This window comes from Staurois parvus, unplaced genomic scaffold (genome assembly GCF_062004578.1).
Source record: "Staurois parvus isolate SC_StPar_1 unplaced genomic scaffold, SC_StPar_1.0 ptg000165l, whole genome shotgun sequence".
In the NCBI taxonomy this organism is placed as follows: Eukaryota; Metazoa; Chordata; class Amphibia; order Anura; family Ranidae; genus Staurois; species Staurois parvus.
In genome coordinates, this window is record NW_028317961.1 from 15,739,524 (window position 1) to 15,767,176 (window position 27,653).

The 27,653-nt window shown below is 36.6% G+C and overlaps 2 protein-coding genes and 1 long non-coding RNA gene across 8 annotated transcripts in view; 2 read left to right on the forward strand and 1 right to left on the reverse strand.

Annotated features, from left to right (window-relative positions):
* The window catches only part of LOC149462920 (endogenous murine leukemia virus Env polyprotein from Emv-2 locus-like), a 126,974-nt gene that overhangs the window by 86,658 nt on the left and 12,663 nt on the right, over positions 1-27,653 (forward strand). The window lies entirely within an intron of this gene.
* Positions 1-27,653, forward strand: part of LOC149462921 (uncharacterized) — a 383,187-nt gene that overhangs the window by 65,623 nt on the left and 289,911 nt on the right. The window lies entirely within an intron of this gene.
* On the reverse strand, positions 484-4,342 carry LOC149462922 (uncharacterized). Its single transcript, XR_016312567.1, has 3 exons — positions 4,244-4,342; positions 2,159-2,367; positions 484-890 (listed from the first exon to the last, which is right to left on the reverse strand). It is a non-coding gene; the product is annotated as an uncharacterized LOC149462922 (long non-coding RNA).

Consider the following 27,653-nt stretch of genomic DNA (forward strand, 5'->3'; position numbering starts at 1 on the left):
CTTTGAGGGCTTGATATTGATTGTACAACACGACTATTTGCACTTCACCCTTGGGTTTGCAATTGGAGCTTCTTAGTGCTAGACTATTATTGTTTATTATTGCCTCATGTTCTCTCACCTACCTTTATTCTCCCCCCCCCCACCTTCACCCTTCCTTAGTCCCTTTTTGTTGTATTCCCTACCATTGTATTGTTTCTATGTCAGTTTAATTGTTTTGTACAATTCCTGAAAAGCGTTAATAAACTAAGATTGATCATCAAATGAAATATTAAATATGCAAAGTTCCTTTAAATAACATGCATGAGTGGGTGACTTTAACCTGCCTGTGAGGTGGTGCAGCTGTATGAAGTATACAACCTACTACAGCAAAAATTCCATTTACAAAAAAAAAATCTCTTTTTATGCATATTAAGGCAGGATCCCATGTAAAAAAAACAAGAAATGTCCAGAACACTTGCTAATTTATGGTGCACTTACCGTCTAGTGTGCCCTTTGGTCGCTCCATCCACAGCCCCTGGACATCTTCTTTTATATTTTTAGCTTTTGGGTGGCACGTGATAATGTAAATCCTATATTAATTTCACAAGCTAAGCATTCAGTATTTGTCATCAGTAAGTTGATTTAATTGGTGTTGGTATTGGTATAGGTATTGCACTTTGTGCTTTCCATGTACTGTTTAATGAATAAACACAAAAGTGTAATAATTGGGAGAAACAGTAGTAATGAAGCTTGTAGCAATGTTAATTTTCCATCTCTTTTCCCATCTGCAATACTGTATAAAATTGAACCAACGTTTTTAAAGTTTTTTTAAATGTTCCTTGAGTAAGGATTTTTTTTTCAGAGCAAAAAAAAAATCAGCTTGTTAGACCTTGTCTATGTGTCCGCAGGAACTGTGGATAAAAACAAAGGAATTGTGATCTTGCATTCTTGTAACATATTATATATTTTATATAACTCATTTAGAATCATTTTGATTGTGTACCTGCTACAAAAACAGTTTACTGAAATCATGCCTGATAAATTATGCTAATTTTCTGCACATCGGCTCAAATCAAAGCACATTCCAGATTCCACAGAAGTATGTAAAGAGTAGAGTCCTTATTTTTCCCAGCTACAAGAAAGTTGTTCTTCCCCATCAGCAGAAATCATTACCTATCATTACCATCAAGAATCATATGAAGCGTTGCAAGCTAATTGACATTGGTATGACAGGATTTATTGAACCTAAAATGAACAATCATTAAGCGAGTGTAAGTCACATTTTTAAGCTTTTATAGGATATGATTTTTTTTATTTATGAAATAATAATTCTGGCTCAGCCTTGTGACAGGTCACAAGATCCATGCGGTGTGTGCAATATCAATAAATAAAGGGTTAATGTGAATTGTCTAATATGGTTAACAAAAGCAATGAATGGAAACACTATAGGACCTGTAAATTTAAATTGTATTTCACTTTTTATATAAAATCCTTATTATCCCTAACTTGTAAGAAAAACATTCCTGTATGTATAACAAGGTAGATATTAGATGATAAAACCGAAGATGCTATAACAATAAAACTAGGGTGGTGCTATGGTGTGGAGCTTGTGGGTACTGAAGCAAGTACCTGAAAATATTACTCTAGCACCAGCACAACATCCTCCAAACCCACATGGAAGAAAAATATATTTGAAATATACTTTCAAAATATTCTTCCCAAATATATTGACATATATTTGAAATATTACAATTTTGTCCATGTTCAATATATTTAAAAAAAAAATAAAAAATATATATATATATATATATATATATATATATATATATATATATACTGTATGTTGAAATGAGTTTTTATTACAAAATATATGAAAAATATTTTCAACTATACTGTATGTCTTTAAAAATACAAATCTACATGTTTGGAATGCATTTACAAATACATGTAAAAATATATGTATATATTTATTTATTGAAATATATTTTGAGATATATTGCATATGACCAAAATTGTAGTATTTCAAATATACAGTATGTCAATATATTTGGGAAGAATATTTTTTAAATATATTTTTCTTCCATATGGGAATAATCAGAGAACACTGGGATTGAGTACTAAAACACTGGATGCCACAGGCAATATTTCATAAAACCATTAGAAACCATGATGTACGCACCATTTCAGGCATAAGTGAGTGAAAGTGGGAATTTCCCTTGCCAGTAATTCAAGGCATAATGAGTAAGGATGAGTATATTAGCCTTCAATTTCAATTTGTTCAATTTGTGGGCTGTTCGCCAAACATTCCAGAAAATGTGAACCACACTGAAGTCAATGGGGCCATTCTTGTATAGCCCTCTGTTTTGTCAAAACAGTGCTTAACAACACCTGAAAACCAAAACACCACATTTCAGAGACAAGGCAGTTTGAATGCTGAATCGGAAATTACAGTGCATATTTCAGAGACAATAGCTACACATATAGCACAGTGGCTGGAGAGTATGTAAGCATTGGGCTGCAATGTAAAAGAGAGACAACAGTTTTTTATCATGAAATAAAAATTAAATAAAAAATAAACGTAAAAATAAAAATGTTTTATTTCAGAGACAGCAGTAACAAATATTGTACAGATTTTGTACTTCATACACAGTATTTAACCACTTTCTAACTAGGATATAGCCAAATGACAGCTACAGCTCCTAGACTGTAAGCTTTGATGAGCAGGACCCTCTGTTTCCTTTTGTACCAAACTGTATTGTAACTGTAATGTCTACTCTCAATTTGTAAAGTGCTGCGAAAACTGTTGGCGCTATATAATTCCTGTGTAATATTAATATTAACAATAATAATAATACAGCGCAGTCGGCTGCTTTTCGGAGGGTGTCTATTGACGTCCTCTCAGAATCCCGTCCCACCTGCACACCCCCACACAGCTGATCACAGAGACGTGTAAAGGGCCAATCACAGCGGCTCTTTACCATGTTATCAGCTGTGTCCAATCACAGCTGACCACAGTGTAAGTAGACTTGCTGGTTATCGGCAGTATTTTCCTCATGAGCTGTGACAGCATGAAGAGAAGAGAGCCAGTAACTGATAATTCTCACTGGAACATCTACACTCATTATCAGGGCACTGATCATCAGTGCAGCCCCATAAGTGCCAATCAGTGCCCATCAGTGCACATCAGTGAAGGAGAAAGATTACTTATTTGCAAAATTTTACAACAGAAACTAAGGAAAATATTTTTTCTTGTAAAATGTTGGTCTTCTTTCATTTGTTTAGCAAAAAATAAAAAAACCCAGTGGTAATCAAATACCACCAAAAGAAAGATCTATCTGTCTCAAAATTTTTTTAAAAATTTCATATGGCTACAGTATTGCATGACATTGTCATTCAAAGTGCGACTGCACTAAAATCTGCAAATTGGCCTGGGCAGGAAGGGGGTGAAAATGCAAAGTAGGCAAGTGGTTAAAGAATCTATTTTAGACGGAATTTGCTAAATCACTCAACTCCTGAAACTTTTCAGTCAAAGAAAACAAAGTAAGCTTATATTTTTCACAGGAAAAAAGAAGGAATATGTTTTTTTAGGCCAAAAAATCCAATAAAGTGTACATTTTTACAGACAAAAGCAAGGAATATTGTACAGACTCCATAAACAGTATTTAAACACTTTGCTGTGGTCTACATGTTCAAAATTACACATTAAATGCAGTTGTTAAGCCCAAGAATGTATATGTAACTCTTTTGTGGCCAAAGATGTAAAGTTTAAGTTGGAACAGGACCATTCCCAGCTTTACATCATTTTCATTCTCTTTGCATTCCCTTCTGCTATAAACTCACAGTTGCATCCCTGACCATGAACTTATAAAAGAAGTGTCCCCTAGACTCTGCCGACTAAATGAATGGCTGTGAATGAACACTGACAAGCTGCTGATCTCAGCCCAGAGGCGGACTGACAACTCATGGGGCCCCCCGGGCAATAGGGCATCATGGGGCCCCTGTGTCCCTGCCCAAACTCAAAAAAGCCTATAAAAAAGGTACCAGGGGCATCTCATGGGGCCCCCTACTGACCCCGGGCCCTCGGGCAGTGCCCGAGTTTCCAAATGGTCAGTCCGCCCCTGTCTCAGCCATTCTTTAAAAGTATTACCACCTGCTTCCCCTTACAGTGTACCCTCCTGTTCACTGTTTCTCCTCACTGTGCACTGGAAATCAGCTCTGTGTGCCTTTCACTTCCCTCTGCTCTGCCCTCAATGTGCCATCTTACCTTGTTTCTGATCTGGCTATGTCTGACACTTCTCTTGGATCACCCCTGCCTGTTATGTCTGCTGCTCGCTTGTGTTACTGTCCTCGGCTTGGACTTCTGACCACAATTCGGTTTTCTGACTTGTCTGCCAGCACATTACTGACTCCTGCTTGTTCCTGACCTTGAACTTGATCCTGCACCTGTCTGCCTGTCTGCGGCTGAACATAGCTTGTGACCTGACTCCATACTACCATTGGAAGGACTCCTGTGTTTCCAAGCTCAAGTTCACTATTCCAGCTTCCTGGCACCTACACCCTTCCACTGCCCTAGCAGTCCCTGTCCTTACTACAAGGGGTGCTTGAATGGGAATCTTAGGATCCCCTCATCTTGGGCTCCACAGCCAGGTGCGTGACAGTCTGTTAGTGAGCACACAGAGAAGAGGATACATTTATTCAGGATGGAGAGCGTGGAAGTCGTTAAACATGCCTCTCATGTATACCAATGCCTTGAATGAACACAAGAGCGCTCGTTAGTAATTCTGGTGTTCATTCTTAACAGATGAGATAATAAGCTCTAATGAGCAGGGTCCTCTGTTTTCTCCTCCATTCTGTAATGTCTACCTTCATTTGCGCAAACTGTTGGCACTATATAAATCCTGTAAAATAATAAAAATAATAAACATGAATGGCATGTTTATTATCCCCTGTTTGTGAATGAGCACCAAAGCAGTGTGTTGAACATTTCAGTATTTAATGTTAATGAATGCAGGGCAGCAAAGGAGAAGGAGATTGAGGACTCCGTATCTTCAATCTCTTTCTCTAATTCAAAAGTGAAATATCAGTATATATACTTTTTCCAAAAGCCCCTAGACAGGAATGTTAAAAGAAATTTTTAAAAATCTAAAGAGTAAAAAAAAAACCAAACAAACAATAATAAGGCCTCATTCTCATGGACACAAATGACCATCCAGCATCAAGAAGAAGTGTATTTCTTTGCCTGGGAGTCAAAGGTGCTTATGTACCACAGTGAGCAGCATGTATTCCTGCATCATTTTATTACAACACACTCTAACACAGCATACATACAGCACTGCAGATCTGGTGTTACCACAATGCATAGGTGTAAGGCCAACCTCCAGACTTTTAGCATACATTGCATATTTACAGTTTTGCAAAATTAAAATTTTCACCATTTCTAAATAAGGCACAATGTAAAATTCAATTATTTATTAAGTCAATAAAGTTTATCTTTTAGATTTAGTAGGAATTTTTTAAGTTATGTTGTGCTTTTGAAATATCATTTTAATAAAAATATGTGCAATTATCACAGGATTTACAAAATTTGTAGCATCATTATTCTGAATCTAGTTATTGTAACAGTAATTTATCACTTCCTGAGACCTCTATAGCTGGCCTGAATGTAGCAAAGAAGGTTATTGCAGAAAATATGATGCAGCAAATCCTGCATCTGTGTTAAAGGTGATCAAAATGAATGATTTATTTCTTATCCTCAATGTGTGCCTTGTAAGAACAATACACACTACAGTTTTTTTTTTGTGAATGGTTAGTGGTACCATGTACCCCATACTCATTCACATGGGGGGGGGGGTGGGATCTGGGGCCCCCTTGCTAAAGGGGTTTCCAGATTCCAATAAGCCCCCAACCCAATAAGCCCCCAACCCACAGATCCCCACAACCACAGCCCAGGGTTGTGGGGAAGAGGTAAAAATAGAAAGAATAAGGGGCTTATAGAATATCACATATCGCTAAACGTACATGATCTGCCCAGTAACCAAAACACCATACAGCAAAAAAGGAGCGTGAAAAGAGATTCACAAAAAAGCGGTTACATTATGGACAGAATGCGATACTCAAAAGTAATTAAAAAAATTATGCTTTATTACACAATACATATGTAGACATATAAGGTAAATACCTCAGTTCACCATCACCTTAGTATGAGATAATACATCAAAATTGACCTAAAATCACTTAAACAGACGTCATGACCGGTCAAAGTAATGGAGTGCTGCAAATATAGTGACAATAGGTCTAATACATATGCAGCACTGACACAATGGTTACACCGCCAAGCAGGGGGTGTTTCAAAAAATTGTACCAAACATGGTATAGCAAACAATGCAGTATATGGCTGATCATGTGTACCAGGTAGCGGATATAATTGCCCAATAAACCTTAGCAGGTGTATATAGACTGTAGAAAGATATATATAGAGACAATCTGCCTCCACAACCACTAACTGGGTAATAAGCAGAACAGATAGCAGTTACGGTAGGTATATGTAGCAAGTGTAGGTGGTGAGATATCAAACAGCAGCAGTCATGTCCATGATACTAGATAAGATGAACTTGATAGCCGTAGTTCTGTCACTATATGACTTCCATAGTATTGTAGAAATGGCAGGGCCCTGCCATAAGGAAGTTCTTCACCGCAACATGCGGGCAGCCGCCACCATCGGAACTACAAGTAAACGGGCTCCGCTCCCATCCTTGTACTTGCGCTGCCTAGCACTGCTCATAGCCAGCGCGTATTGCCGCCTCCCCTGGAGGATTGCGTGGGTGGTGCCAATGCATCCGACTGGAAGAGACGTATCTGACGTATGACGTCAACGTGTTTCGACGATGGGCGTATCTCACTCAGCATTCGTCAGGACCAATGAAATGCCTACCTTATATGCATTATTTATAATGGGCTTGTTGCCGCCCATATATGTAAATCAGCTGGTGGCAATTAAACTCAATAGAAAAAATAACTAAAATAATAAGCAAATAACTGGTCATATAACACAAATAGATATGCATACACCTGGCTACACAGTGGGGAGAAAATGTTTTTACATTCATACAATGTCATTTAAATGGATTTCTCAATAGCTATCCTCAACTCCCACAGATGGCAGGGAAGAGATTTACACTGCAAGTCTTCTTATTTTTGCAAAAACACTTGGAGGTCAAATTCAACATTTAACCCTTTAGGGGATAAAGTATCAAGTTTATATATCCAATGTTTTGCACATTTTAAAAGTTCTCCTTGATAGATTCCTTTGACCTTAGTGCCCTCTAGTTTACCGCCATGGTACTTAACATAATGTTGAGCTAAATTACTCTCAGGATCATTCGATTTAATATCGCTAAAGTGTTCACCTATTTGCACTTTGAGCTGCCTCTTAATTTTACCAATATACATTTTTTTACATGGGCATGTCAACATATATAATTCTCTAGCAGTGGAGCAATTTATAAGGCTTTGAATTTTAAAATGAGCCTTATTATTCGAATCAGAGAACCTATCAGGTACGATCTACAAATTTACAAATCTGGCATTTTCCACATCTAAACATTCCTTTAGTACATAGCGTAAGCCATGTTGATTGTTTTAATGGCTGATAATCAGAGTGAATAAGTAAATCACCAAGATTTGGTGCTCTCCTTGCCACCATCAATGGACATTCACCTACAATTTTACCTAAACTGGGGCATTGTTTACTACAAGGCACGGATGATCCTGTATTTCATATTACAACATTACCATTAAGGAGGTGTGCAGCCCGCATGTTGCGGTGAAGAACCCCCTTATGGCAGGGCCCTGCCATTTCTACAATACTATGGAAGTCATATAGTGACAGAACTACGGCTATCAAGTTCATGTTATCTAGTATCATGGACATGACTGCTGCTGTCTGATATCTCACCACCTACTCTTGCTACATATACAGTTGTGTTCAAAATAATAGCAGTCAGACATCACTAACCTGATCAATCACTGTTTTTGGTAGAAATGATATTACTACATGGCAAATAATTTACTAGCAGGTGTAGTAGAGTAATGGAAATCCAACAGACCCAACAGTCATGACATGCATGCTGCTAATTCTGTGTAATTGAATCACTAATTGAAAGGGGCATGTTCAAAATAATAGCAATGTGGAGTTCTATTAGTGAGGTCATTCATTCTTTGAAAAACAGGTGACAATTATTGCCCTTATTTAAGGAAGGAAGGCAGCAAATGTTGTACATGCTGGTTACAGTGCATTTCTCTCTGAAATTCTGAGGAAAATTGGTCGTTCCAGACATTGTTCAGAAGAACAGCGTACCTTGATTAAAAAGTTGATTGGAGAGAGGAAAACATATAAAGAAGTGCAGAAAATGATAGGCTGCTAAGCCTAAATGATCGCAAATGCTTTAAAATGGCAACCAAAACCTGAAAGACGTGGAAGAAAGCGAAAAACTACCATTCGAATGGATAGAAGGATAGCGAAAATGGCAAGCCAAGCTATCTTCAAGAAGCCCCCGCAAAGTCCCACTGTTGAAAAAAAGACATGTGCTGAAGAGGTTACAATTTGCCAAAGAGCACACTGACTGGCCTAAAGAGAAATGGCGCAACATTTTGTGGACTGATGAAAGAAAATTGTTCTTTTTGGGTCTAGTGGCTGGAGACAGTTTGTCAGACAACCCCCAAACACTGAATTCAAGCCACAGTACATTGTGAAGACAGTGAAGCATGGTTGCGCAAGCATCATGATATGGGGATGTTTCTCATACTACGGTGTTGGGCCTATTTATCGCATACCAGGGATCATGGATCAGTTTGAATACATCAGAATACTTGAAGAGGTCATGCTGCCTTATGCTGAAGAGGAAATGCCCTTGAAATGGGTGTTCCAACAAGACAACGACCCCAAACACACCAGTAAACGTGCAACATCTTGGTTCCAGACCAACAAGATTGACGTTATGGAGTGGCCAGCCCAATCCCCGGATCTTAATCCAATAGAAAACTTGTGGGGTGACATCAAAAATGCAGTTTCTGAGGGAAAACCAAGAAATAGAGAAGAACTGTGAAATGTAGTCCAATCATCCTGGGCTGGAATACCTGTTCACAGGTGCCATAAGTTGGTTGACTCCATGCAACACAGATGTACAGCAGTTCTCAGAAACAGTGCTTATACAACTAAATATTAATTAAGTGATTTAAAGGAAAGCAAAATCTTCAAACATTTTTCAGTTTATATAGTGAATGTTTGAGTTTGTAAAGAAGAATACAAACACTGCTATATTTTTGAACAGTCTAATATTCACTTTTCTTCAATTTATTTAGAGGAACAACACAAATTTGATATATTTCTCTTCATGTTTTGATTTGGAATAGAATGTGTAGTGCTCCCAATGCATTTGTGTGTATGGAAATAAAAGCTATTAGAAGGATTTTGAGCTTTATTCACTTTTTTCAACACAATGCTATTATTTTGAACACAACTGTACTTACCGTAACTACTGTCTGTTCTGCTTATTACCCAGTTAATGGTTGTGGAGGCAGATTCTCTCTATATATATTTTTCTACAGTCTATATACACCTGCTAAGGTTTATTGGGCAATTATATCCGCTACCTGGTACACATGATCAGCCATATACTGCATTGTTTGCTATGCCATGTTTGGTACAATTTTTTGAAACACCCCCTGCTTGGCGGTGTAACCATTGTGTCAGTGCTGCATATGTGTTAGACCTATTGTCACTATATCTGCAGCAATCCATTACTTTGAACGGTCATGACATCTGTTTTTAAGTGATTTTAAGTCAATTTTGATGTATTATCTCATACTGAGGTGATGGTGAACTGAGGTATTTACCTTATATGTCTACATATGTATTGTGTAATAAAGCATAATTTTTTTAATTACTTTTGAGTATTGCATTCTGTCCATAATGTAACTGCTTTTTTGTGAATCTCTTTTCACGCTCCTTTTTTGTTGTGGGGAAGAGGCCCTTGTCCCCATCAACATGGTGCTTTGGGGGGGAGCCTCCCGCCCCAAAGCTCCCCCCCATGTTGAGGGCATGTGGCCTGGTATGGTTCAGGGGGGACACCCCCCCTTTCCTGACTCGCCGAGCTGCATGCTCGAACAAGGGTCTAGTATAGATTATGGGGGGACCCCACGCCATTTTTTTTATTTTGGCGTGGGGGTTGCCATTTTTTTAATTATTTTTTAATTACCTGAATTTTTTTTTTTTTTACATTCAGCTGTCAGTGGGGAACCCTGCTGACTGCTGATGACTCATAGGTTGTTAAGGAATCTGCAGCCACCCATTTCTTAACAACCCATGACACTACTGACAGATACCAGTACATACCGCATGCCTGGACTACTACTTAATTACTGCGTGCATTTAATTATTTATTTCCTTTTGTGAATTGACTTTAAGGTCTTTTTATGCTGTATTTACTGAGTGTTTTTTCTATTTTCGGTAAATACCGCATACTAGCAATATTGAATTGACATTTTCAGTATCACATACGATATGTGGTCATGTGACTGACTTAACTCATGTGATAAGTTTTAGTGAATTGTGCCCAGAAAAGCCAAATTAAACAATATTTGGTGTTCGTTTAAGCACATGATTTAAGCAACTTTAGAAGACCATATTTTGAACCAGGGAGACAACAGCCAGCTTTAATCAATAATTTAACATTAAACTATAATATTTCATTAAATAAAGCCAGCAAAATCTTGAACTGACTCCATACAGAGTATTTAAGCACTTTTATTAGCCTACTTTTCATAGCAAAACACCATGCAATTTTTCTGAAAACATCAACACTAGAGTGTTTTTTTTCATAGCAAAAAGCTAGCAAATACTATACTGGCTCTTCACAAAGCCTTCAAGCACTCGTGAACAGGCGAGACAACAGTCAACTTTTAGTAAAAAAAATCAACTTCAAAGTGTATTTATTTTGCAGAAAAAGACAGCCAAATATTGTATTGACTCCAGACAGAGTAGTTAACAATTTTACTTGGCCATTTTGTAAAAAAAAATAGTTCATTATTTATTTTTAATAGTAAAGGCTTGTGCACTGCTATACCCAAAATGCAGTAATGGAAGGAGGAGATTGCTGCACTCACTGATCTAGTGTACTCACACTCAAATAAAATAAATAAAAAACAATTTGATGCGCTACTGTAAGGAAAAATGTCTTATTAACTGGCATCCATTTTGTTTAACACCTCCATTTTAGATGTGTGAACAAGTTACTTTCGTTTTTTCATGTCACTTGTAACAACTCTTTGTTTTCTAAACGGAACTGCCTTATATGGTGGTCTTCAGTCATTTGTCGTTGTTATCTTTCTTGATAAGAGTACAATATTGTTATTGGTCATTACAATATTTTGTAAAAACTGCTAGCATGCATTAAACTTTCAGAGATTTAGCTTGCACACTTCGGTGTCCAGATCTTTATTTCTCCTGAGCTCAGAGGCTGGTAATATCCGAGGACATTTAAAGGGCTACAGATATAGGTTGAATCCTTGCAGCTACCTCCTCAGATTGTTAAAACATAAGCTCTAAAAGAAACATGCAGTGTCAGTACATAAAAAAGATTTGCAATAATGTAAAATAATATCAGTCCAATCCAACATTTGTTGTGCTATCGTCCAGCAATATTCAACGCCATGCTTGAATTGTGGCCCCATTCCCTGCTCACCTTGAATTTTGACCTATAAATTATAATAGGCCAAACGCGCTTTTAGGAAGACTAAGTAGCCTGCAAATTTCTGATCCATATAGTTTTCCTTCCACGTGCTATATCTTCATTGGACCTTTGGCTCCAAAACCGTGCAAAATAAACAGAAATACATCAAAGTGCAACACCATTTTTTTTAAGTTACTAATTATACGCACTCAGATATGAACTCACATTAAAGAAAAAATGTGCTCCAAAGTGTAATAATCAAATTAATGCATTTCTCCACCGTGCCGACTAAATCGTAGTGTTTCCCATCCCTGAATAGGTGCACCATACACTTACCTATCAAATAAGTCATACATGCTTAGGGATACTAAACAACTTTTGCTAATCCACTGCTGGTCTTTAGTGGGTATTTCCTTGACTCTGGCCCTTTACAATGCAAAGCAGTACAGCTTGTATAACAGTGTAAATTTGCTGTCCCCTAAAAATAACTCGGCACACAGCCATGTGTGTTATAAACACTGTTATACAAACTGTACGCTCATTACGTTACATTGTAGCATGTGTGTCATTTCTTCAGTGTTGTCACATGAAAAGATATAATAAAATATTTACAAAAATGTGAGGGGTGGACTCACTTCTGTGAGATACTGTATATTGTTTTTCTGTTTTTTGTTTTTAGTAGCGATTTTTGATTGCACCCTTTGAACCCTTGAAGAAGCCCTCTTCCTGATACATATACAGATGTTAATATTCTATATTCTATGTACTATCATGTGAAGTTCTAGTATTTGTGCATTTCTCTAGGGGGTTTGTCACCCCAATAACTTTTAAATGAGATTATGTAATAAAACGTGATGTTTTTACTTTAGATGTAGTCGTCTGATCCATTCTGATGTAAGGTATCAAGACCTTAAAAATCCCATTTCTCTGTTTTCTTGGTAGAAGTCAATTGTTTGATTGACTTCTGTCAAAGAGACATGCTGGAAGATACACTATGTTGCCAAAAGTATTGGGATATTCTATCGGGTTGAGGCCAGGACCAGGCCAGTCAAGTTCCTCCACCCCAAACTCACTCAACCATGTCTTTATAGACCTTGCTTTGTGCACTGGTGCGCAGTCATGTTGGAACGGGAAGAGGCCATGCCCAAATTGTTTGCACAAAATTGGTATTATGAAATTGTCCAAAATGTCTTGGTATGTTGATGCCTTAAGAGTTCCCTTCACTGGAACTAAGGGGCCAAGCCCAATCACTGAGAAACAACAGCACACCATAATCCCCCCTCCACCAAACTTTACACATGGCACAAAGCAGTCAGGCAAGTACCGGTCTCCTGGCAACCGCCAAATCTAGACGTCCATCAAATTTCTAGACAGAGAAGCGAGATTCATCACTCCAGAGAACATGTCTCCACTGCTCTAGAGTCCAGTGGTGGCGTGCTTTACACCACTGCATTGCACTTGGTGATGTAAGGCTTGGATGCAGCTGCTCGGCCATGGAAACCCATTCCATGAAGCTCTCTACACACTGTTGTTGTGCTAATCTGAAGGCTACATGCAGTTTGGAGGTCTTTAGCTATTGACTCTGCAGATAGTTGGCAACTTCTGCACACTGTGCGCTTCTGCATGTGCTGACCCCGCTCTGTCATTTTACGTGCCCTACCACTTCGTGGCTGAGTTGCTGTTGTTCCCAGTTGTTTCCACTTTATTATAATACTGCTAACAGTTGACTGTGGAGTATTTAGTAGCAAGGACATTTCACGGGTGGACTTATTGCACACGTGGCAACCTATCACGGTACCATGCTTGAATTCACTGAGCTCCTGAAAGCGACCCATTCTTTCACAAATGTTTGTAGAAGCAGCCTGGCAATATAGTGTATATCTTGATCAGAGTATTGTGATAGCCAATGGTGCAGAATACAATGTCCCAGTGGGAGGATCTGAACTCGCTGGCTGAACATAAAAAATGAACAGTGTATGACATCACTCCTTATGGGGCTATTGGGCATTTGATTTAGCCTCACTTTGCTGAAGGGGCCCACCTTTGGTAAACGTATCCATCCTAGGGAATGTTTAAAGTAATAAAGTATGACCTCTGCCAGCGGAAAGCCGAGTGTGTAATTGCTATTTACAGTGCAGCCAATTATGGTTGTCAACATTTTTGAAAAAAAGTATTGCTTTAAAATATTTGGTCGCCACCAACTTGTTGGATTCATCAGAAAAGGTAAAAAAATGTGCCTGGTTTCTATATTTTTGACTATGAAAATGTAATACTTTTATACAAAAAAAACAAACAAAAAAACTTGGACATATAACAACAGCTTTCCTGGTGTCTACATGGCAGCATACCTGTGATAGAGATCAGCCTCTAACCACTCCCTCAGGACCAGTGAATAACATTAATGAACAGTTGAGGTCCTCAGTATTCTTTCTACCCTCACAACTCATGCACCAGTGAAGCAATGTTCCTATCTCTGCCTAGATCAGTTTTTCAACCTGGGTTCAGCCTTTCTCTGGCGCAATCTCAGGTCTTGGGCTGATAAATGAGCTAAACAGTATGGAGGCCTCTTCTGATGGTTTTATGGGGCATTGCAGTATTACCTCGCTAGAAACAAAATCTGCTAACATGAAGTGTCTGCAAAGTTTCAGGGCATAGGGTGCCCAGCTTTTCTAATCTATTTGGCTTTCCTTCTGAGTTCACACAGGTGAGTCTGTGCACAGAAGCTCTTTAACTCTTTCCCTTTAGTCCTGATGTATGATATACGGCATTTCCTGGTTTGATTTTTGCAGTGGGCTGTTTTCTGCCTTCCGTCCTCCCTGTTTTCCTCCTCTCCCCTTGGTGCTGTGTACATCTTTTTAATGCCACTACCTTCTAAGGGGCATCTTTTCTGGCTGGCAGCAGGTGTACAGTTAACATCACACTGCTTGCTGTGCATATGCAGTTAGGTGTGGAAGATTTGGGCGCCATCTTGGATGGGAAAAATGTGCCCTTATACCACGGTACAGGGTTTGGGGCCGCTTTGTGGGCATATTTGGCCAACCAGTTTACAATAATGGTCAGGGGCAGTTAGTGGTGGCTGTTTGGTCCTGGGGAGTAATTTTTCTCCCCACTGAACATTGCTGCTGCTGGTCTTACCTTTCTTCCTGGTCCAGGCAACTCTGTACTTTGCTACAGTCTATGTTTTAAGCTTTTCTTCATATTTTCAATTATTAATCCTTTTCCACCTTTTCACTCATCTACCTCTTTCTGGCTAATAAATACGTGTAAAATGCAGTAACTGTAAGAATACAATATTACTAAAAATACTAGAAAAATAGGAAGATTCAATAAATATCTAAAATGTGCTATTAATCAAAGTAAAGTGCAATTCATCAATAAAAAGTGCAATTCATAAATTACAATGTAAAAAGTTCCATTCCTCTGTGTATAAATATTAAAGAGTAAAAAATTCCATCAGTTCATAAAAAATAAAGTGCACAAAATTTTCCATCACTATTATGTGGACCAACAGAAACCTTTGTGATACCCACTGAGCAAATACCACCACCAACACTCACCAAAGGGCATGGCTGTGTAAATAATGACAGCAAAAGCACTTCATTATATCTCCCAGGCAAAGCTTCACTTTTTTTCTCTTGTTACAGTCCCTTCGGTACCTCACTGGCTGCAACACTGACTGTGACACCACCTTCAAGGCAGAGAGGTAAATACCATTGCTGTATAGAATAAAAGCTCACAAGCTGGAGCCTGACAAGCTTCTCATTGAGTAGTATTTATTAAAAACAATCCAGCATAATATATATATAAACCACATAAAACCAAACAAAATTGACTGCCATTTACAAATATGGTCACAGTGTACAATCCATGCAGCAGTGTGACATCAACACACAGAAACTCTTCCCAACGCATTTCTTGCTAAAGTGTGTCCTCAGGGGTCAAAATAACCCCCTGAGGCAGCCAGCCTCTTTCTGGCTGGCTGCTTCATTCTTATGAGACATGAGTCAATCACCACCAAAACAAAATCCTCACATATCATATATGCATGATAGAAAAGGGAGCAACAGTTTAGGTAAAACTTTTTTTGTACATCAACCCACCCTGTCAGCTAGTTATTTATCACAGGTATTCTGCCATGTAGGCACTATGAAAACAGAAAATTGCATCAAATACTTACTGTGCTTTTTCTTTCCTGATGCCTATCTATGGCAGCATACAGACCCACTCTTGGTATGAAGCTTATTACAGAAAATTGTTTTTCTTTTATGCTATTCTCTGACCCTAAGGGAGTGATTAGAGGCAGAGTTCTATCACAGGTATGTTGCCATGGATAGGCACCAGGAGAGGAAAATTACAGTAGCAATTTGCATTTTTTTAAAACATTTTGCTTCTTTTTTAACCCAATGGAACATGCACCTCTTCATTATTGGAGTTGAAAAATCTCATAGTTAATGGCCAGTAAGTTTTAGCAACATTGCATGTGTTTACTGCACCAAATTCCTCTGCATATTGAATCTTTAACATTAGCTGTATATCTGTTAGAATATTCTAGGAGACAGAGAAAAAGGTAATACAATATAAAATAAATTATTTTGATTACATTTTCTGCTATTTTATGTTTTGATTTTTCTTTATTTGTATCTACTTTAAAATGAGATTAGCATTGTTGTCTTTAGCAGTGTTTGTGAGCTGTGCTCTTTACCAGCCTGGTTTTCACTTTCTCCAGATGTTGTTGAATTGCTTGGATCTTTTCATTCATGACCACTCTCTAATTTTATCAAATTACATGCTATACATTTGATGGAAGAAAATAATGGCTTAAATCAATTTTATTTTAGTTTTTGCTTTAGGTTTGTAATCATTTTAAACTGTTGTATATCTGATTTTTCAGTATGATATTTGCAATCTTTGTTTTACAAATAAACATTTAATACACTACAAAAGGTTCCCAGAGTACTTTGAACTATCTAATGAGACATTCTAGCAGAGCAGCTTGCTTTGCAATTTGATTTCTCTAGTAGAAACCTCTGACCCAGCCATATGATAACAGAAGAGTTACTAACCTGATAACTCACTTCTGTGCTCTAAACAAAGGGCTCTTTCAGTGCAGCTGAAATGCAATCATGCTAATGGTATGAAAAGGAAACTAGCACTCCACCTGTTGGATGGATAAAAGATATGTCATATTTAGCTGGCTGAGAAAAACAATCTTTCCATCAACCTCCCCCAAAAGTGGCTGTAATTATAAATCACTAAACATTATATCTATTCTCACAAAAGTAATTTATAGATATTTATTTCATCCAATCTGTTGTGGTTTCTAATCTCTTGATATTTTCTCAACTCTTACATAATGACAACTTAAAGCTATGATGTTTCTCCCAAAGAAAATTATATAATTACTTGTGAGCTACTATGGTGAAGTTTTAAATTGTGCTAATTACACAATTATAACCCCTCCCATGTGGTTCCCTGACACTCACACCAACTCATTAAAAAGTGTAAATAAACAAATTGTACAAATAGTGCAGCGCTCCCTGATTATATGCTCAATATGCACATGAAAACAGATGCGTTATTACCGTGAATACAATATATTATAATAAAAAATAAATTGTGAATAAAATATAAAACCATATTGACTGTGCTCATAACCACTGTGCAAATCAAATTATAAACTAATTCAATAACCCGCATCTCAATATAGTGAAAAAAAGTCCTCTTTAAATTCAGAAGCTCCAACTCCAGTATCTGGATGCAGTTGATCAATATATGCGCTCACCTTATATATAGCCTAAATGATATTAAGCTAAAACAGCTTTTTGTCCTAATTGGACAGCTGTAAATCACTTCTCCTGTATGCGATATTCTTTCCAAATGCTGTATGGATAGCTGTAGTCTGGTAATATTCCACCTGGGGTCTCTCTAGTAGAATGATCCCTGTATAGGGTATGGATGGATGGATATCTCCCTTTTCCCCTCCAGGGGTCTCCTCCTTCCTTTAAAATCCTCTCTCCAGTGTGCCACATTAAGGGTATCATAAAAAAAGAGAAACCATAGTGCCTTATCCTTTTTAAATGTTAAATGTATTAGCTAACAATATTCCACTCACATATGTGAAAATTAAAACAAGCTCAAAATGGTAAAGCATAGCCTGCTGCGTGTGCTTCTGCCTATACTCGCCGTTCTGTCCGAGACAGCGTTGTGATGTCACAGCCCCTCCCCTACGCGTTACGCCACCGGGTCACGTGGCTTCATCAGGGGGATATGATTGGACGTCACTCCACTCATTGCCTTATATATATCTAAGGGGCGCCATTTTATTGTAGTCCGTATGTGCGCGGCCATCTTTTTGGGGTCTGTTAGATGCAACACTCCATCAAGGAAAATTTTATTGCCAAACAGATGATAAAATTAATTACTGTGCACTATGTCACTATACGCTGATGGGCTGGCAAGCTATGCATAACACCACAGGGGCCCTACATTACTACTAAATGCATAAATAAAAACTATATATAAACTAAACCTCCTAATCTCATTACATATATCATTAATAATCTTAAATGCTAAGAATTTACAATCCCATTATTATTAAACTATGCAAATAAATAAAATATAAATTAAACAATCCCCATTCATTTTATTAGAATGTATTTATTAAACACCACTCGGAATTATAAAATTAATTTATAAAATATTAAATTATATTAAAAAATTAATAAACAATTAATTAATTGATATAATAAAATAAAAATTTATATATGAACTTCAAACTATACTCACCCCTCCCTAAACTACATAATATACATGTTAAATTATCTGTAATTAAAACATACTAAAATTATTATATATATTAAATTTATATTTAATTGTCTTCTAGAGGCAGATCAGAGTACCTACTACTCCTTAAGATAAATTTTATTTAAAAATTAAAATTCCATATCATTTTTTAAAAATCCATATAATTTTTAAAAAATGACCCTATACCATATATATATAAGTCTAGATCCCAACATATTATGCTCTTTTTAATAATTGCTAATGAATCAAGTCAAATCGAACTCTTTATTCAAGCCATAAGGGGCTAAACAGACTATCCTTTTTGCTAATTTCTCTCATAGTATTTTCCCCTCTCCAGTGATTAATATGTTTCTCAATACCCCAAAATTTGAATGATCTAGCGTCTTTATTGTGGTACTGTCTAAAGTGCTGTGAGACATAATGATATTTAAAACCTCTATTGATGTTGTAAACATGTTCCTTTATACGTTCCTTTAATGGTCTCTTAGTACGTCCTATATATATTAGGTTACATGGGCACTTCAAAGCATATACTACCCCTTTGGTATCACAAGAGATGAATTGTCTGATTTTATACTCTTTGCCATTGTGTGTATTACTGAATGTGAATCTCCGTCTAGGGTTATGTGTTACTCTACTACAGCTGTAACACCTTCCGCAAGCATAAAAAGCTATACCTTGAAAGAAACTAATATTATTATTCCTTATAGGAGGTTGTAAGATATTTTTAACTACCTTATCTCTTATAGTAGGGGCTTTTCTATAAATGAATCTCGGTTTATCTGGGATTACATTTTTTAAATGTTTATCCAACTTCAATATCTTCCAATGTCTATTAATAATGTTTTGAACTGCTTTATATTGTTTATTATAGTGTAATACTACCAATAATTCCTCATAATTGCTATTATCCTTTTGTTTGTTAGACAACATACCTATTCTATCCATTAATCCCACTTTTTTCCTTTCTACTTCTATTACTTCTTTATTATATCCTTTATTAATAAATCTTTTAGACAGTATTAAACTGTGGTCCACATAATCATTATCTTTGGTACAATTTCTTTTAAGCCTCAAAAACTGACCTCTTGGTATATTGTTTAGCCATGATTTGTGATGACAACTATTTATAGGAATATAAGCATTCCTATCTGTTGTTTTAAAATAATTTTTTGTATATAACTGGGACCCTTCTTTCATAATTTGAATATCCAGAAATTTTATGGATTCTTCATTTATAACCCAACTTAAGCTAATATTCTTGTCATTCTTATTTAAAAGATCATAAAAATTACTGAGTTCGGCCTTATCTCTATCCCATATGATCAATAGGTCATCAATATACCTGTTATATACCAATATTTCTTTTCTAATGTTATGGAAGATACACATATCTTCCCATTTGACCATATATAGATTGGCTATACTGGGGGCGAATTTAGCGCCCATGGCTACTCCTTTAACTTGTAAATAATATTTATTATCATACCAGAAATAGTTGTGTGTCAAACAATAAATAATATTTATTATCATACCAGAAATAGTTGTGTGTCAAACAATATTTCAAACATTTCACTATAAATCTTTTATGTTTATTTGGAATATCAGAATATTTTTCAAGGGCCCATTTTGCCGCTTCTACTGCTCCCTCGTGATCTATGTTGGTATATAATGATTCCACATCTGCTGTACCTAAATGTGTGTTGGGATTAACATTAATATTCTGAATAATTTGTATAACAAGTTTGGTATCCCTCAAGAACGCTTTTGTTTTAGTCACTAATGGTTGTAAATAGTTGTCCACATATTCACCCAATCTGGCAGTGAGTGAATCTATTCCATTTATTATTGGTCTACCTGGAGGGTTAACACTGTCTTTGTGTATTTTAGGGATGTAATTTATTATAGGTAGTTTACACACTGATGGTACCAAATACTTTCCTTCTTTCTCATTTAGAACTCCCTTACAACACTCATACTGTATGAGTTTGGTCAATTTTTTTTGTAAATTTTAATTGGATTACCTCCTAATACCTCATAAGTATCAACATCATTGAGCATATTCGTCATTATAGACTCATAATATTCTTTCAATTGTACCACAATGCCCCCTCCCTTGTCTGCTGGACGTACTATTATGTCCTTTCTCTTTTTAAGGCTATCAATTCCTTTTCTCAATATAGATGCTTCTCTGTATTTCTTAATCTGTAAAGATTCTAGATCTTCTAATACCAATTTTTTAAAAGTATCTATATACCTATTATCTCCAATGTTGGGATTAAAAACTGATTTATTCCTAAAATTGCTATGTGCTGTATATTCAACTTTGCGGCTATTCTGTGTCATGGGAGTATAAGCAAAATATTTTTTCAGGTTGAGTTTCCTGATTAATTTATGAATACTGACATAAGTCTCGAATTTGTTTAATCCTTCACTAGGAGCAAATTTAAGTCCCTTATCTAATGCATTTATTTCTTCTTCTTTCAAGGGTAAACCACTCAAATTAAATATTCCCTCTCCCTTCAGTTCCTTCTTCTTTTTTTGTTGAGACCTTCTTCCTCCTCTGTTCCCTCTTTTCCTTGTGGGTATTGTTCTTCTTCCCTCTCCATTTGTGGGTTCATGTCCCACCCTAAAAAAGGATTAGGGGCTGGTGAACAGGGTTCTTCCGATTTTAATGGCGAGTATCTATTTTATGTAGGTACATGATAGGATTTATATAGTGATTTATTTTGATACTGTGGCCTCTGTGGTTTTGAATAATACTGTCCTCTATTCTGTTGGTATTGTGTTTGCATCCCATATATTGGTATATAACAGGTATATTGATGACCTATTGATCATATGGGATGGAGATAAGGCTGAACTCAGTAATTTTTATGATCTTTTAAATAAGAATGACAAGAATATTAGCTTAAGTTGGGTTATAAATGAAGAATCCATTAATTTTATGGATATTCAAATTATGAAAGAAGGATCCCAGTTATATACAAAAATTTTTTTTAAAACAACAGATAGCAATGTTTATATTACTATAAATAGTTGTCATCACAAATCATGGCTAAACAATATACCAAGAGGTCAGTTTTTGAGGCTTAAAAGAAATTGTACCAAAGATAATGATTATGTGGACCAAAGTTTTATATATGGTATAGGGTCATTTTTAAAAAATTATATAGAATTTTAATTTTTAAATAAAATTTATCTTAAGGAGTAGTAGGTACTGTGATCCGCCTCTAGAAGACAATTAAATATAAATTTAATATATATAATAATGTTAGTATGTTTTAATTACAGATATTTTAACATATATATTATGTAGTTTAGGGAGGGGTGAGTATAGTTTGAAGTTCATACATAAATTTGTATTTTGTTATATAAATTAATTAATTTTTTATTAATTTTTTTAATATAATTTTATATTTTATAAATTAATTTTATAATTCTGAGTGGTGTTTTATAAATACATTCTAATAAAATAAATGGGGATTGTTTAATTTATATTTTATTTATTTGCATAGTTTAATAATAATGGGATTGTAAATTCTTAGCATTTAAGATTATTAATGATATATGTAATGAGATTAGGAGGTTTAGTCTATATATAGTTTTTATTTATGCATTTAGTAGTAATGTATGGCCCCTGTGGTGTTATGCATAGCTTGCCAGCCCGTCAGCGTATAGTGACATAGTGCACAGTAATTAATATTATCATCTGTTTGGCAATACAATTTTCCTTGATGGCGTGTTGCATCTAACAGACCCCAAAAAGATGGCCGTGCGCATGCGGACCACAATAAAATGGTGCCCGTTAGATATATATATAAGGCAATGAGAGGAGTGGCGTCCAATCATATCTCCCTGATGAAGCCACGTGACCCGGTGGCATAACGCGTAGGGGAGGGGTTCTGACGTCACGACCCTGTCTCGGACAGAACGGCGAGTATAGGCTGAAGCACATGCAGCAGGCTATGCTTTACCATTTTGAGCTTGTTTTAATTTTCACATATGTGAGTGTAATATTGTTAGCTAATAAATTTAACATTTAAAAAGGATAAGGCACTATGGTTTCTCCTTTTTTATGATACCCTTAATGTGGCACATTGGAGAGAGGATTTTAAAGGAAGGAGGAGACCCCTGGAGGGGAAAAGGGAGATATCCATCCATCCATACCCTATACAGGGATCATTCTACTAGAGAGACCCCAGGTGGAATATTACCAAACTACAGCTATCCATACAGCATTTGGAAAGAATATTGCATACAGGAGAAGTGATTTACAGCTGTCCAATTAGGACAAAAAGCTGTTTTAGCTTAATATCATTTAGGCTATATATAAGGTGAGGGCATATATAGATCAACTGCATCCAGATACTGGAGTTGGAGCTTCAGAATTTAAAGAGGACTTTTTTTCACTATATTGAGATGCGGGTTATTGAATTAGTTTATAATTTGATTTGCACAGTGGTTATGAGCACAGTCAATATGGTTTGATATTTTATTCACAATTTATAATTTATTATAATATATTGTATTCACGGTAATAACGCATCTGTTTTCAGGTGCATATTGAGCATATAATCAGGGAGCGCGGCACTATTTGTACAATGTGATGTTTCTCCCACCATCTTTGGTATTTCTACAGGGTATTTCTACAGGTCACTCAGTTTTTCATTTGTAGAAATTCCAAACGTAGCAGGAGAAATGGAAACAAATTTTCTCTAAAGTAACTGACAAAGGCTAAAGTATTAGAGACATGGTAATATGTGACACAAAATACAATCTAAGGTCCCTAAATGACATTCATACATACACATACTAGGGCTAATTTAGAAGGGTCCAATTTTACCTACCAGCATGACTTTGGAGTGTGGGAGTACCCACACAGGCACAGGGAGAACATGAAAACTCCAGGCAGGTGGTGCTGTGTACCACTCACCTGGGGAAACGGGTTTCCTGAGACATCATTGCCCATATTTGGCTTCATACTTCTCATGTGAATATGCATCATTCAGCCACTTCTAACATATGTTACAGTAAAATCCATACCTCCTACCTTTCTGAGAAGGGAATGAGGGACACCTTCTAGCAAAAGTATGTAGGCATAGGACACACCCCCTTAAAGGAGAATTGGACCAAAAAAAACTGTTAGGTTAATCTAAAAAGTGCATTTTTACCACTACTATTCCTTTATATCGGCAACAATTTAGGAATTGGATGAAAGGTTTAGCACTTTTTGATAGCTAAGTAGTGCATTTTAAATACAACTAAATACAACTATATAGATCAGGCCAAAATGAGGGACAAATGAGGAGGCAAGAGGGACAGAGGAACTTCCAAATGATGGTCAGTCCCTCGAAATCAGGGACAGTTGGGAACTATGAAAATCCGTTTCCTATTGAAGAACAAATGTTGACAAATGTCATGGAAGGAAATTTATACTAGGTGAATCTTGGTCCAATTTTCACTAATTTTGCTTGATACATAGGGTAAATGTAAACCAAAGAATTTTGGGTAAATATTGGGTAAATAATTGGTAGATATACACCTATAATATAGCTAGGAGAGGTAGAATGATGTAGGATTTAAGTGAATGCAAATCTCAGGATCACCGCCCTTAGAAAAAACATTGTATTTGTTTGAAATGAAATGTATAAGGATGATCAAGTGTTTCCATTTACAGGAATAACAGGATTTATATGAGTACAGCATCCAATGTAAAGAGAGTGTTAGTTTGATGATATTTTAGAGATACATGTAGAAGTTCTGTTTTGTTTTATTTTAATAAAGTTGTATTAACTTTTTAACAAGCAGGAGCAGTGTTCCGTGTCTCTCTTTGTCTAGCATTTCATCTTTAGGTGAAAGAGGATCATGTCATTGGTCTGCTGAGCTGTAATTGCTGCAAATGGAGGTCTCTTTGAAGAATGTAAACAGTTATAAGAAATGTAAAGAATGTTATGACATTGTCAATGTAATGGCTATAATTTCTGCTTGATTTAATGTTAGCAAAAGAGAGAGGAACAAATCTTTGCTGCCAGAACTGCTTCATTACTTCTTGCCGTAGGATGTCATACAACCCTGAACTGTGTGTATGACATCCTGAGGCATCCTGTGGATGCCATATGATGCCATACAACCCTGAACCCCCTTCTCCATCTCTTTGAGGGATGTAGGCAGTAAAATGTATCTTCTGGTCCAGACCTTTCCATAAAACCACACTGATATCTTGAAATGGTTACTAAGGAGGTCATGGAATCTCCACAAATCTGTGTTCTGAACTCCCTCTTGGATTTGTTAAACAGTGTGTATGAGGGCATTATCCAGCAATATCTAACAATAATCTAACAAGTCACATGAGAATCCTTTCTATACCATCACAGATTCCCATAATATTTAACAGTTGGAAGCAGGCATGGTAGGTTAAAGAAATCCTATTGGCTTCTACAAAAATAAACATGTATGGATGCAGGAAATTGTATGAGCTATAGATTATCAGACAATTTGCCTTTTTTTTGTTTTGCCGTAGGTTTGGCAAAGCCAGAAAAAGGTCAGATGAACTCAAACATATCTCTGAACTGTTTTGAAAGCTACAGAAGCCAACTCTTGTTTTTTTACGGGCCAGTTAGCAACCGTCTGTTAAAAAAGGGCATGGGTAGATGTCATTTAGTGGTGGTAGCACTGCTTCCAATAAATGACAAATCCCTGGCCAGCTTCTGTTTGTAAACAAATCAAGGGATCTGTCATTTTGTGGCAATAGCACTACTAGCACAAATGAAAGCTCCCACTGGCTTCTGTTTGCAAGTTTGCAAATTAATAACATCACTGACCAAAAAGGGGGGTGAACATTGTAGAACGCAGTGTGTTGTCATGTCAGCAGGTCATTGTGATTGGCGTTGGATGTACATTGCAGGACATTATGTTTCTATTGTTAATTTTTTTTATTTTAATAAAGGGCTTGTTCACACATGCTGCTGAGAAGGGAAGGGAAGTACAGTACAGCTGCTGCACATGACCCATTCAAGTGAATGAGGCAGTACCAAAACGCCTTGCAACATCATGTTTGTGGTGCAGTGGTGTGGGCTTTTGAGGGATAAAACAGACAGCGAAGAGGCAAAATATCTCCCCGCTGCATGTCAACCATGGTTTGCGTTTCAGAGGGGTGGTGAGGGTTACTGCCAGTTTAAATGAGCCCTTTACTTTTTTGTGAATGATTAAAACGGGTTCTTTGTACACCTGCGGGGATGGCCAATATTTGGGGGCCTCCTATTCTAAACGGGCTTCCAGATCCTGCACTCCCTCACATGATTTTTGGGGGAGCAACATGTGGACAAGGGGACAAGGTACCTTGCAGAGTGCTCTCCCTCCCCTTGCAAGGTACCCTCCTAATGCCAAACTACAAATAGGTTTGGTTCAGGTTGAACTCATATATTTGATGTGAATTTACAATATATATGTAAAGAGCTGCATAAATTGACAGCACTATATAAGTACCTATAATAAATAAAATAAACAAATAAATAATTATCCCAAACCTGAAGCTCATAACTAGCCTAGTGCCTTTTAAACCAAGTTATAGATCTTTGTCACGGGATACAAGTAGTTGATAAAGAACACCTTTTATGTAAAACCCAGCCTTGTGAATCTTGAAACATTCAATTCTTGAGACTGGGCCACAGAGGATCTGATTTTGCTCATGGTAATTTTGGAGCCTGTACATTTGGCATCTAAAAACTATCCTAATAGGTCTCCATCTATCCTTGCTATCCTTTGCTATCTTTTGCTTACCCCTTGTACCTAAAATGAATTAGCCTCTTTGGGACCCTGTTGTCTTATGATGTTTTATAAATTCAGAACACAAATGTTAATACATCTGATCTGCAGTGTAACCAATGGGCATAAGATGACTTACGACTGCAGCTTGTAGTTATGAGTCAGCTACTCCAAATGTAGTTATCTTATAAAAAAAAATAAAAAATAAAAAAAAAACAAATTCAAAACTCAAATGTAAATATATCTGCAGTTTAACCGATCGGCATAAGATAACTTATGACTGCAGCATGTAATTATGAGGCAGCTACTCCAAATGTAGTTATCTTTTAAAATAAATGAATAAATAAATTTCATATATATATATATATATATATATAGATAGATAGATAGATAAAATAATAATATATATCTATATCTTGTGCCATGCACACAAACATACATGTTTTGAAAGCCAAAACCACTGTTAGGAGGGGCAGACAGGATGTTCATGCTCTAACCACTCTAATGCAAACATTAGCTGCCTACAGGGCATGCAATGTCACCAAGAACATTCTCATTGCAGCGGCTCAGTCAACCTGAAACATATTTCCTTAGCCTGTAATCCTTAATAGTAGGAAATAAATCTGCACTATTATGTTATATTATTGTGTATAAGCTTGTAATGTCATAACTGCTGTGTTTTAATATTTCTTTTGTTCTACACGCTTGGTTGACATTAGATAAATTACATTTCTGTAATTGCACATATGTTCTTGTGGGAAATACAGCAAAGAAAAAAAAAATCTGTTTTTATCTAGTCCACTGGGGGGTGCACATGTATCAAGCATTTCATGTCAAATGTGTTTGTTGCCAAGTTTCATCATAGCCAGAAATAGATTATTGAATAAATATTTTGCTTTATAAGAGCTGGCCTTTACTGTTGACAGCAATTTATATCACTGTATGGCTTCTAGAGGCAGTAAAAGTCACTGAGCCTTTAACCTCGCTATAGAGAGCTGCTGAGTGCTAGTATAAAGCTCATAAACAGGGCTGATCAGGTAACAGCACATGTAATCTGTAGACCTTTATGTAATATCATTCTCAGCTGCAGTGAAATGGTCTATAGCCCACACTTCAGAAGCCTGGCAGTGTCACACAATGATTAATTAATAATATCCTGTTCCCACGTGTACACTGTGGATTATGCTGACAGAATTACATGAATGACTTGAAGCACTGCAAATAATGTATTGAAGCCGCATATTGATAGAGCTTTAGAAAATCAAAATGCTTTCCTTCAGTTAAGGAGAAGAAGCAGTTTTCAGGCTTCTGTGCGAGACCTTGGGCTGTCATGCAAGCTGATTTAATGCATCATATTTTCACACACGCTAGAAC